This window comes from Triticum dicoccoides, chromosome 1B, assembly GCF_002162155.2.
Source record: "Triticum dicoccoides isolate Atlit2015 ecotype Zavitan chromosome 1B, WEW_v2.0, whole genome shotgun sequence".
NCBI lineage: Eukaryota > Viridiplantae > Streptophyta > Magnoliopsida > Poales > Poaceae > Triticum > Triticum dicoccoides.
Window position 1 is genome coordinate 262,868,574 of NC_041381.1, and position 14,349 is coordinate 262,882,922.

The following is a 14,349-nucleotide window of genomic DNA, read 5'->3' on the forward strand; positions in this document are numbered from 1 at the left end:
CGCCCCTCCCACGCCATGGGAGCCAAGGACCAGAGGGGAAACCCTTCTCCCATCTAGGGAGAAGGTCAAGGAAGAAGAAGAAGAAGGGGGGCTCTCTCCCCCTTGCTTCCGGTGGCACCGAAACGCCGCCGGGGGCCATCATCATCACCGCGATCTTCACCAACACCTCCGCCATCTTCACCAACATCTCCATCACCTTCCCCCTTCTATATTCAGCGGTCCACTCTCCCGCAACCCACAGTACCCTATACTTGAACATGGTGCTTTATGCTTCATATTATTTTCCAATGATGTGTTGCCATCCTACGATGTCTGAGTAGATTTCGTTGTCCTATCAGTGATTGATGAATTGCTATGATTGGTTTGAGTTGCATGTTTTATTATTGGTGCTGTCCTATTGTGCCCTCCATGTCGCGCAAGCGTGAGGGATTCCCGCTGTAGGGTTTGCAATATGTTTATGATTTGCTTATGGCGCGTGGCGTGAGTGACAGAAGCACAGACCCAAGTAAGTAGGTTGTTTGCGTATGGGATAAAGGGGACTTGATACTTTAATGCTATGGTTGGGTTTTACCTTAATGAATCTTTAGTATTTGCGGATGGTTGCTAGAGTTACAATCATAAGTGCATATGATCCAAGTAGAGAAAGTATGTTAGCTTATGCCTCTCCCTCAAATAGAATTGCAATAGTGATTACCGGTCTAGTAATGTAGTCAATTGCTTAGGGACAATTTCACAACTCCTACCACCACTTTTCCACACTCGCTATATTTACTTTATTGCATCTTTATCTAAACAGCCCCTAGCTTTTATTTACGTGTTCTTTATTATCTTGCAAACCTATCCTATCACACCTACAAAGTACTTCTAGTTTCATACTTGTTCTAGGTAGAGCGAACGTCAAGCGTGCGTAGAGTCATATCAGTGGCCGATAGGACTTGAGAGAGTATTTGTTCTACCTTTAGCTCCTCGCTGGGTTCGACACTCTTAATTACCAAAAGAGCCTACAACTATCCCGTATACTTGCGGGTTATCATCGGTCTACTTGTCACGGACGTGATGCCTATATACATGATCATGCCTAGATAATCTCATAATTATTCGCTTTTCTATCAATTGCTCGACACTAATTTGTTCACCCACCGTAATACTTATGCTATCTTGAGAGAAGCCACTAGTGAAAGCTATGGCCCCCGGGTCTATCTCTTATCATATAAGCTTTCAATCTACCTTTATTTGCATCTTTACTTTTCCAATCTATATTATAAAGTACCAAAAATATATTTATCTTATCATACTATCTCTATAAGATCTCACTTTCGCAAGTGGCCATGAAGGGATTGACAAACCCTTTATTGTGTTGGTTGCGAGTTCTTGTTTTTTTGTGTAGGTGCGTGGGACTTTTGAGGAGCCTCCTACTGGATTGATACCTTGGTTCTCAAAAATTGAGGAAAATACTTACGCTACTATTGCTGCATCACCCTTTCCTCTTCAAGGAAAACCAACGCAAGCTCAAGACGTAGCAAGAAGGATTTCTGGCACCGTTGCCGGGGAGGTCTTCGCTCAAGTCAAGACATAGCAAGTACCTATCACAAACGCATCTCCCTCGCATTTACATTATTTGCCATTTGCCTCTCGTTTTCCTCTCCCCTCACTTCACCCTTGCCGTTTTATTCGCCCTCTCTTTTCCAATCTCCTCTCTCTTTCGCTTGCCCTCTTCTTCTTCCTCGCTTTTGTTTGCTGTTATGTCTGAAATTGGGGAGACTATCATCAATATGCACAATAATCATAACATGGAAAATTCTGATGCTCCTGCTGAAGAACCCCCTATCTTGCATACTAAAAAATTTCGAATCAGTAGTGGTAACATTATTGGAAAAGGGGTTATTCAAGATTTCTTTACTTGTGCCGGTGCTTTACCTTCTATGGGAGGTTCTATTCTTCATAGAACTAGTAGTCTTGCGGATGCTATCGCTATGCTTGTAGTTGAGCTTGAAAGACAATTTATGCATATGCATCCTTGCATACAAAGAATTTTCCTGGAATTTTCTAATATTGAGCATTCTTCTGTTAAGCGTGCCGCTACTATCTTTTTGGCACATGAGTTTAGATTTATAATAAAATAGACTAAAGAAATCTTTGCGCACTATAGGGTGGACGCCGGCCGTCCTCCCATAGAGGCGATCCTCTTTGATCAAGAGGAAATTAGGCGTTTTCAATCTTTGGACTATGTTGCTTTTAATGAAAATCTTAGGAAAAAGGTTCCTACCAATGTCCTAGTTGATAGAATATCCGAACTTAATAATGATTTTTCCCTTCAAAACAATGAGCTAGGATACTCTCTTGAGTATAGGCTCACAAAATTCTGCCAAAAGAATGCTTATAATGATGAATTAGTTGTGCAATATGAAGGGCCAAAGGAGGAACCCATTCCTCCTGTGATTGATCTTGGGGACTTTTGTCCCATTAAATTTAGCCATTTTGATTACTTTTTCTTGCCTCAAAGAAAACTTGCTGCTGAACATAGAGAATATGAGATGAGTTTTCGTGATCTATCTTATTATTATGGCACTACTTAGATCTATCCTCGCTTTTATGCCTAGCTAGGGGCGTTAAACGATAGCGCTAGTTGGGAGGCAACCCAATTTTATTTGTGTTTTTTGTTTTTACTTCTGTTTCGTAATAAATTTTTCATCTACTTTCTGTTTAGATGTGTTCTAATTAGTGTTTGTGCCAAGTAGAACCTATAGGATAATCTATGGTGATAGTTAATTTGATTCTGCTGAAAAACAGAAACTTTGCGCGCATGAAAATAATTTTAGTAATTCACAGAAAAGTGCTTTTGCTTTTATTCTTTCTGCTGTACATCAATAGACAAATTTCCCAGGACTTCCTATTTTGGTAGGAGTTTTAGAGTTCTAGAAGTATTCGAGAGTTACAGATTGCTACAGACTATTCTGTTTCTGACAGATTCTGTTTTTCGTGTGTTGTTTGCTTATTTTGATGCATCTATGGCTAGTATGTAAGGGTATGAACCATAGAGAACTTGGAATAAAGTAGGTTTAACACAAATATAAATAAATAATGAGTTCATTACAGTACCTTATGTGGTGGTTTTGCTTTCTTGTACTAACGGAGCTTATGAGATTTCCTGTTGAGTTTTGTGTTGTGAAGTTTTCAAGTTTTGGGTAAAGATTTGATGGACTAAGGAATAAGGAGTGGCAAGAGCCTAAGTTTGGGGATGCCCATGGCACCCCGAGATATTCAAGAATAGCCAAAAGCCTAAGCTAGGGGATGCCCCGGGAAGGCATCCCCTCTTTAGTCTTTGTTCATTGGTAACTTTACTTGGAGCTATATTTTTATTGGCCACATGATATGTGTTTTGCTTGGAGCGTCTTGTATGATATTAGTCTTTGCTTTTTAGTTTACCACAATCATCCTTGCTGGGACAAACCCACTTGATTGGAATTTATTAGAATACTCTATGTGCTTCACTTATATCTTTGAGCTAGATAGTTTTTGCTCTAGTGCTTCACTTATATCTTTTAGAGCACGGCGGTGGCTTAATTTTGTAGAAACTGTTAGTCTCTCATGCTTCACTTATATTACTTTGAGAGTCTCTTAGAACAGCATGGTATTTGCTATGGTTATAAAATTGGTCCTAGAATGATGAGCATCCAAGTTGGGTATAATAAAAACAATCATAGGAAGTGAATTGGATGCTATGATCAATTTGATACTTGATAATTGTTTTGAGATATGGAGGTAGTGATATTAGAGTCATGCTAGTTGGGTGATTATGAATTTAAAGAATGCTTGTGTTGAAGTTAGCAAGTCCCGTAGCATGCACGTATGGTGAAAGTTGTGTAACAAATTTGAAACATGAGGTGTTCTTAGATTGTGCATCCTTATGAGTGGCGGTCGGGGACGAGCGATGGTCTTTTCCTACCAATCTATCCCCCTATGAGCATGCGCGTAGTGCTTGGTTTTTGATGACTTGTAGATTTTTGCAATAAGTATATGAGTTCTTTTTGACTAATGTTGAGTCCATGGATTATACGCACTCTCACCCTTCCATCATTGCTAGCCTCTTCGGTACCGTGCATTGCCTTTTCTCATCTTGATAGTTGGTGCAAACTTCGCCGGTGCATCAAAACCCCATAATACGTTACGCTCTATCACACATAAACCTCCTTATATCTTCCTCAAAACAGCCACCATACCTACCTATTATGGTATTTCCATAGCCATTCCGAGATATATTGCCATGCAACTTTCCACCGTTCCGTTCATCATCATGACACACATCAACATTGTCATATTGCCTTGCATGATCATGTAGTTGACATCGTATTTGTGGCAAAGCCACCATGCATAATTTTTCATACATGTCACTCTTGATTCATTGCCCATCCCGGTACACCGCCGGAGGCATTCATATAGAGTCATATCTTGTTCTAGTTTTGGGTTCTAATTCATGAGTTGTAGATAAACAGAAGTGTGATGATCATCATTATTAGAGCATTGTCCCCGCCCCCCCAAAAAGGCCAAATAAAAAAAATGAAAGGCCAAAAAAAGAAGAAAGTCCCAAAAAAAGAAAAAAAGGGCAATGTTACTATCTTTTTTCCACACTTGTGCTTCAAAGTAGCACCATGTTCTTCATATAGAGAGTCTCATATGTTGTCACTTTCATATACTAGTGGGAATTTTTCATTATAGAACTTGGCTTGTATATACCTACGATGGGCTTCCTCAAAATGCCCTAGGTCTTCATGAGCAAGCAAGTTGGATGCACACCCACTAGTTTCTTTTTTTGAGCTTTCATACATTTATAGCTCTAGTGCATCCATTGCATGGCAATCCCTACTCCTCATGTTGACATCAATTGATGGGCATCTCCATAGCCTGTTGATTATCCTCGTCAATGTGAGACTTTCTCCTTTTTTTGTCTTCTCCACAGAATCCCCATCATCATACTCTATTCCGCCCATAGTGCTATATCCATGGCTCACGCTCATGTATTGCGTGAAAGTTGAAAAAGTTTGAGATTATTTAAGTACGAAACAATTGCTTGGCTTGTCATCGAGGGTGTGCAAGATGGGAGCATTTTTGTGTGACGAAAATGAAGCATGACCTAACTATAAGATTTTGTAGGGATTAACTTTCTTTAGCCATGTTATTTGAGAAGACATGATTGCCTTGATTAGTATGCTTGAAGTATTACTATTTCCTATGTCAATATGAACTTTTATTTTGAATCATTTGGACTGAACATTCATGCCACAATAAAGAAAATTACGTTGAGAATTATGCTAGGTAGCATTCCACATCAAAAATTCTGTTTTTATCATTTACCTACTCGAGGACGAGTAGGAATTAAGCCTGGGGATGTTGATACATCTCCAACGTATCTATAATTTTTGATTGTTTCATGCTATTATGTTCAATGCAAAGCATGAAAACCGTGATGCACTAAAGAGGCTCACTGCCGATGAGTTACAAGTTGAATTAGAGAAGGTCAGTATTACACTAGGAAACCGTCCTGATAATGATAGCGGGAAAAGGAAGCGGGGTAGGGCAGAAGAAAGATTATTGTTTACCCACAGGTCCACTTGTGGGACTTGGAGTATTGGAAAGATTTGGATCTGCGACATAATCTTGATGTGATGCACATGGAGAAAAATATATGTGACAACATTATCGGCACACTTCTTAATATTGAAGGAAAGACGAAAGATACCTTAAAATCTAGGATTGATTTGACACATCTGGGTATCGAAAAGGATTTGCAGGTGGAAGATGAAGGTAAACCACGGGATATGGCACCAGCTATGTACATCTTGGACATGGTAAAAAGAAAAGAATTCTGCGAGGTCCTGTCACGTGTGAGATTCCCACATGGATTTTCTTCCAACCCTGAAAGGAGAGTCGGTGCAGATGGAAACAAGGTACAAGGGTTGAAAACTCATGACTGCCACGTCCTACTTCAAAGGGTTTTACCTCTTATCCTTAGAGGATTGGGCCGCCCTGACTTATACAGAGCAGTTGCAGAGTTGGGACAATTCTTACAGGAACTCTGCAGTAGAAATATTAGGATAGAGGCTTTGGAGCATCTTAGAGACAAGATACCAACTATCCTATGCGACCTTGAGAAGATATATCCTCTAGCCTTCTTTGATGTGATGGTGCATTTGGCTATTCATCTACCTGATGAGGCACTACTTAGAGGTCCAGTACAGTATGGCTGCATGTACCCTACTGAAAGGCGGCTAGGAACTTTCAAGGGGCTCTGTTAGGAATAGAGCTAGACCCGAGGGTTGCATTGCAGAGGTCTACATTGCTACAAAAGCGTTGACATTATGCTCAAAATATATTGAAACAGCTGATCAACTTAGCAAAGAGGTGGGTGAAGACAATCCCGGGCTCAATGTTTTTGACTATTCTGTTCGAGTTACAGGGAAGAGTCAACAAGATGACAAACTTAAAGATTTGGACAAAATGTTTGGTATGTGTTCAATAACTGTCTTGATATTCTACCTCATATCGAGTAAGTGCTAAGTACTGCAGCTTATACATCGTAATCTACTAAACTTGCAGCACATTCTTATATATTTAGATGTTTGACACGATCACTATGTTGTGCAGCCTCTACAAAAAGGAGTTACTGCCGCAAAATCCAAGAAACATTGACAAACTGGTTATGGCAGGACTTGCGAAATGGTTCAAGAGCCATGTAAGCTTTTGAATTGCACTGCCAGTTTTTTTAATATTGAGTACATAAGATGATCAGCTTGTCTATTTCCTAACCATATGTTAAGAAGATGTGGGAGGATGGGCAGGCAGTTCATGATACCCTTTAAGCACTAGCAATGGGTCCTGCTACTTGGGTAAGACATTATGTATCTTGCCTTGTTGGAGATGTGCGCTACAACACCCTTGCACGCGACGAAGGCAAGAAGACACAAAACAGTGCCATCATGAGCATGAATAAGTACGGTGAAGTGACAACTAAAATGTATGCTAACATAACAGACATTGTTCAGTTGCAGTATATCTCCAGTTTCGAGGTTCATCGGTGTGTGGTTCTATTTTTCCCTCATTGGTATAACCTGTTTTCCTAGATCACAAAACCCAGAGCTGATAATTACTTCAAATCCATCAATGTCAAGGCGGCGTACCAGACCTACGAGCCTTTTATTTTGGAAAATGAAGCAACACAGATATTTTTCTTGGAAGACACATTTGCACGTAGCGATGACTGGAGAGTATTGCAAAGGTTTGAGAAGAGGAATTCGTTTAATGAAGTTGCACAACAAGATGATGCTTACACTGCTCCTGATTTAGAAGATTCCACAGATGTTCCTAATATATTTGAGAACCATCACGTCAATGACGCCGATGAAAAGATTGCTTGTTGGGCTGTGGACAAACGAGAGTTAATCAATAAGAAGTCAATGTTCGAGGACATTGAGGATGAAGAAGAAGATGACACTGGGGGGGTTATGATTTAGACTGATACACATGGCGAAGATGTTGACGCTGCTGCTGCGGATGATGATTAGATTGCTTTTGTCGTATTTTCCTGTTCGAAGACGTTTTTATCTACTATGTGAAATTGTGTTTGCTATGACAACTGAAACCTGATGAACTTGTTGTTTAGTATTTTGCTGTGAGAACATCACTTATTATGTATGTTGATTTGTGTTTGGTGATTGTATGACGACTAAAACATGATGCCATTGTTGTTTAGTTGTACTCATATTTGGCTGTGAAACTTGTATTTGATGACATAGTTTGCTACTAGACTGCAATTTGCTCGACGTCTTCAAATGGGAACAAAGCTGACCCGACAGGGCCTCTACTAATTTATTTATTTATTAGCAAAAGGGCCTCTGCTATTTATTTATTTATGAGCAAAAGGGTATACCCCTTGATTTCCGTTAATAGAAATCATTAGATGTTCACAACCCTACACACAAACTGTTAACCAGGTTTCATTCATTACTAGTTTCAGCAAAGTCCTCATGTCATAGCCACTGAATACATCACGAGTGCTACATACACTGCAAATAAAGAGACAATCATCCTACAGAGCACATCGATTTTGCCCATTATCTTCACAAGCTATTTCATCTCCTCATTGCTGTCAAGGCCGTTCAGTAGCTGTTGCTTGGCCATGATAAGACTAACCGCATCTTTAACCTTCTGCTCTGCATCTTCCTCTTCTGATGTTCCTTCAGTTACTTGTCCAACACCCCAACCTACTGGTATTGGGATTCCTAGGCTAACCAAATAATCAGCGTAGTTGCATTCCCCCACATCAGCAACTTCCCAAAAATACAAATCACATGAATCTTCCCTTTTCTGCATGAATCAAATTGGAAGATCGTTAACCAAACTATTAAAAAAATCAGCAACTGAAAGTAGCAGAACAACACTTAAAAACATATTACTACCCCAAGATTCGGGCATTTGTAGAAGACTCGGCCAGGGTTGCGGATTATGGTTGAGATGCGCCAGATGACTCTGCATGATTTGCAGCAGTGGCACCACACCAATGGCAACGAGTTGCAATGAGCAACCGGCTGCGGTGTGTGTGTCGGCACGGGTGTGATGAGACCCACAGGTGATGGTATAGGTGGAGACTTGGCACATATCTGGTTGTTGCCTGCTGAAGAGAAGGTGGACGAGCAGCCAATGGACATGGTTTCTGCGGCCAGAGCTTCTGATGCTAGGCAAAGTAAGTAGAGAAGAGGAGAAGCGAACATTGGATATGTTAGTTTCATTACTTGTGGAGTAGCTGTAGCACAAAAGATGCGATTCTATCCCAATCATGTGATGAATTCATGACTAGGCCACAATCACATTTTGAGCGCATAACAAGGTGGATATCATTACAACATACCATGTACTAAATATATCAGAGTACCAGATAACAGCTTACACTCGCCACAAGCTACAACATCAATACAACAATACATCAATACATAGCAATCATCATACAAAAGAGCGGGATCCAACTACGGCTGAAATCAAACAAAAAGAAGAACGACATCCACCCTGCTAGCCCAGGCTCCCGACCCAGAACCTATATCCCTTGATCAAAGAAGAAGCAGAAGAACTCCAAACAAGCAAGCATCACACTCACGTCAGATCATCGCATTACCTGTACCTATGTCAGGACCCCGACTCAATGCCACATCGATCTAGCATGTAACACCTCATATCACTTTGCGGCCTCACGCACGGTATCCCCATGGGTGTCGCCTTACCTTTGCCCGGGACCGTTTGCGTCTTTTGGCACACGTATATGATAGTGTCGCTAGCATCCATATGATAAGGAGCCCGGGCTGACATGGCTAGTCGTAAACCCAAAGTGGCACAAACTTACAGGGACAGGCATCCATGACCCAGCATCGAACGTGTCGGTCATCAGCGAGTGAATCCAGGCTGTAGCACTGGGCTAGCAGGACTCCGGTGAACCGGGCTGTAGTGGGCTAACAGGACTCTGGTATTCATCGCGTGACATTTCCCTGAAGGGACAGACAGAGGAACGAAGAAGGACAAATGCCGGCCAGCCTAAGTGTTCCGGAGCAGTAGCAAGCTACCATGGCTTAGTGGAAGCACTAGGAGACATTTCCCGATAAGAGAGGCTACTAAGGATAAACAACTAGATAGTCAGATCCCACACATACCAAGCATTTCAATAACATACACACAATATGCTCGATATGTGCAAATACAGCATGGCATCACAACATGACTCTACAACTCAAGTATTATATTCAATAGGCTCCGAGGAGCGAGATATTACAAACATGGGTCTCATGACCCAACATTCAGAGCATACAAGTCAAAGCACAAGCGGAAGCTTAACATGTCTGGGTATAGACATCTATAAATGAAAAAGGCTGAAAAGCCTGACTATCTACCAGATCCTGCTGAGGGCACAAGATCGTAGCTGAGGTAACAAGCTAAACGTCGAAGTCCAAGCGGAACTACTAGCGAGACTGAAGTCTCTCTACAAAAACATAAAATAGACAAACATGAGTACAAATGTACCCAACAAGACTTACATCAGAACTTACTACATGTGCATCATTATCAACAAAGGGGATGGTGGGGTTTAACTGCAGCAAGCCAGCTTTGACTCGGTGGCTATCCTGAACTACGACTGCAAGTAACTCTTTTGAGGTGGCGCACACGAGTCCACATATTCACCATATCAATACACCACTATGGATCTGCTCCCGTCTCCCTACGAGAACGCCATCCATAGCACTCACGCTTGTCTTGCGCATTTTAGAGTATCCACTTTCTCTTGTCTATGAACTGCACAGGCAACCTAGAAGTCCTTTACCGCGGACACGGCTATTCGAATAGATCATATTAAACCTGCAGGGGTGTACTTCTTCACACACGCTCTCGCCACTTACCACCATGTACACCTCGTGTATCTCGGCAACCTTCAAGAGGAAGCCTGGCGAGGGAGTCGGCCACGACCTGACTAACCACACAAGTCTCTCGTCCAGGTTTATCGCCTATTCGGGTTCCATCCGCAAGGAGATCCGGTCGGGGTGTCGCTCACGACCACAAGCGATGTGAGCAGGGTTCCCAAGCCCACCATCCGAGTGCCACTTGGTACACCGTGCCACTGTGCCTAGTATGTCCCAAGCCCACCTGTACCGGGTGCCACTTGGTAGACTACTAACACTACCTAAAAACACCAGAAACTAGTTGCAACTCCTGGACAGAGATCGAGTTGATTAATAAGTCGAGAGGGGCACTTAACCATTCCAATGTGTGGTAGTAGCTGTTCATGGATCACAAACACAGAACTCAGTTCCTGAGGACGGTTTCAATGAGACAACCCACCATGTACTCCTACATGGCCTCTCACCACTACCTTTACCAAATCGTGTTCACACACTTAGCTCACACACAGTAGGACATGTTCACACACCTCCAATTCATCCCTGATGAATCAGACCTGACACAACTCTAAGCAATAGCAGGCATGACAAACAAGCATGAATGAGTAGGCACAACAGGGCTCAAACAACTCCTACTCATGCTAGTGGGTTTCATCTATTTACTGTGGTAATGACAGGTCATGCAGAGGAAAGGGGTTCAACTACCGCAGCATGTAACAGTTGAATCGTTATTGTCCTAATGGAGTAAAAGAGAGCAGGAGCGAGAGAGTGGGATTGTATCGGAATGAATAAGGGGGTTTTGCTTGCCTGGCATTTCTAAAGATAGTATAGTTCTTCATCGGTGTCATCGAACTTGTCGTCGGTACACGTCTATCGAGAGGGAACAAATACTGGCAAACAAGGAAGAACACAATCAATGCAATGCACAATATGATGCATGATCATGACATGTCTATATGTTGTGATTTGAGCTAATGCAACTAGCAACAGGTTAAATGGAGTTGGTTTGAACCCTAGGTTCAAATTCAAACTCCATAAGTGAGGGTTTAAATGCCACTTATATGATTTGGCCTAAACAGCAGCTATAACTTGTTCTAACATGCATGAAAATGGTACATATGGATAGATTGGATTTTTCTGATCATTTTTCATATATAAATTATTTGATTTGGAGCTACGGTTGATTTTATATGATTTTTAGAAGTTAGCACAATTTTCTGGAATTTCCTGAATAAGAATAAATCTAGAAAAAGGAGTTACTGCGTCAGCACTGCGTCACTATGACGTCAGCTGGTCAACAGGGTCGCCCAGAATCAAACCTGACTGGTGGGTCCCACTGGTCAGTGCCACGGTGCCGTCTAGGGTCGCTGCCGTGTGGGCTTAGTCAACGGCCACGTCAGCATGGTCAAAACTGATGCGTGGGGCCACTGTGATTAACCTAAACTAAGAAGAAGATTAAGCCGTGGTTAGTTAAGGGCGTGGGCCCATATGTCAGTCAGAGAGCTGGCTGATTAGCATGGTGATTAGTCCTAACTAGGTGGCCACGTCAGCGCACCGGCGGTTAGCCGCCGGCGACCAAACAAGGCGGCGGAGGCGCTCGGGATTCGCCGTCCAGCGACCATTCGACTCAGGGTTTGGCTCTACGAGCTCCTAGACGTGCGCCACATCCAACAGAGCATGCGGCTGGGCGAGAGGAGGCCGGAGACGACGGCTGCAACAATGGCAGGCGGCGGCTAGAGTTTGGTTGCGCTCAGAACCGACGTTGTGGTGCACGGCAGGTCAAGCGGTGGGGTACTAGGTGCTCCTGCAAACGTGCTGAGCACGGTGACGCTCTCAGACGCGGAGGAGGTGGGCTCTAGCCATGGCGGCGATGATGCGCAACGGCGGTGAGCTTCGGTCGGGGTGGCCAAAGGGGCTAGAGAAGGAAATCGACAGAGGGGAGAGAGGGGTTGGGTAGAGGAGCTCACGGTGAGGTCGTCGGTGATCTCAGCGTGCTCGGGGGCAGCTCGATGACGGCTGAAAGTCTCCGGCGATCTTCGTGGCCGAAGGAGGAAGAAGGGGGCGAGGACGGCGCGTCGGGGCTCTTCTGGTCGCCTGAGACGACGAGGAGGACAAGAGCGGAATGTCGGAGCTCGGCGACAAGCTGGATAAGCAAGGGGGGCTCGATGGGCGCGGTGGTGGCGAGCGGCGTCGGCGGTTGCACTCGGGCACGAGAGGGAGAGAAAGCAGAGGAGGGGAGAGGCACGGGAGAGAGTGAGAGGGGGCCGGGGGCTGCGTGGCTTGGCCTGGTGCATCGAGGAGGAGCCAGGTAGGGTGGGAGGGAGGAGGTGGAGGCCTCGGGCGCGCTGGCGTCGACACGCCTCTGCCTACTAGCAGAGGTTGAAGATGACCGCTTCGCCCTGGTGGGCTGGGCCTCAGCTACAGTGCTGGGCCAGCTGGGCTGCCAGGTAAGTTCTCTCTCTGGTTTCTCTATTTTAATTTCTGTTTTCTATTATGTGTAATCTTTAGGGTTTTTTCTAAAAATACCTAGACCCTTTCAAAAATCACTAAACTGCACATGCCCACTGTATAGAAAATATCCAACATGGAACATTTCAGTTTAGGAGTATTTGGACATTTAAAATATTTTATAGAATTTAAATGTCCAAATTCAAATACTTATAATCTAGTTTAGTGACCTTAGGATGACCTAGAAAATTGTGCACCATTTTTGTCAGAGGTTTAAGACCAAGGCAAAGATGATGAACATTTTAGAAGGGCATTTCAGGATCATTGGAAATGATTTTATGTTGAACCTATTTGATTTGATCTGGTGCTAGGGTTTGATCAGTCCCCATTTCAAATTTCCATGAAAATTAAACATGATGCAAGCAAGATGCAAACACTAGGCAGCACTAGAAGCTAGGGATGTGACAACTCGCCCCCACTAAACAAGAATCTCGTCCCGAGATTCAAGATGTGAGGTAAGGGGACAAATGGGACACAAACTAACACAATCTTCATGATCCAATTGCTCTTCTCGAAGATGTTGATTCATTGCATCATCTTGATCTTGATATATTGCTTTGATAACTCCATTCAACATGACCACGAGAAGAAATGAAAACTCTAGAAGAATTGATCTTCTCGAGGATCGAGCAGCTGATGATCAACTCACGGAGTGAGACATAGCAACATCTCTCGAGCCGAGACACGAAGCACACATCTAGAGGGATGGAGTGGAACAGATGACGAGGGTTCACTAGGTAGACAACAATTCCACACTTAAGAAGGTGGTAAACGATTGTCAACGTAGCGAGGAGTTGAGTTGCCATGATACCATAACGGGGCACCTTAGGGAAGGTGACCTGTAGAAATATCCCCTTTAAGTGGAAAAAAGAATTACCTTTGATTCAGAGATCATTGAAACTCTTTATACCAGCCTAAGGCAATTCTCGAGCGATCGTTTGGAGGGGTTCGGTAGAATGGCATACCCGAATTAGAATGGATGATGTGGATTACCTTGTTGAAAACAACACAAGGGATGATTTTAGTAACTGGGAAGAAGCTCAACAGTAGAGAGTGAGTCTACTGTTTGAAAAGTTATAGCGTAACCGAGGAAACTGAGAGCAATCCCAGTTAGTGTCGATGATAACACCTAGCGCTTGTGCGTGCTCTCAAGAACTTGAGCATTTCCATATTCATCAAGGTCTTACCAACATCCGTGTCAAGGGTGCTGACAACACAACATACTACCATGATAAATAGCGATGAACGATGCAAATGCAAAGGAAGATAACCCTTTCTTAGATTTCACCTTAGCAAGGCCAAGGAAACGAAATCTGGATGATCGACCGAGAGACATTTAGCATGGCCATCAAGAAAAGGTCGGACTTTGGGAGCACAAAATCCATAAGGATCAACTTCTAGAATAAGTCAT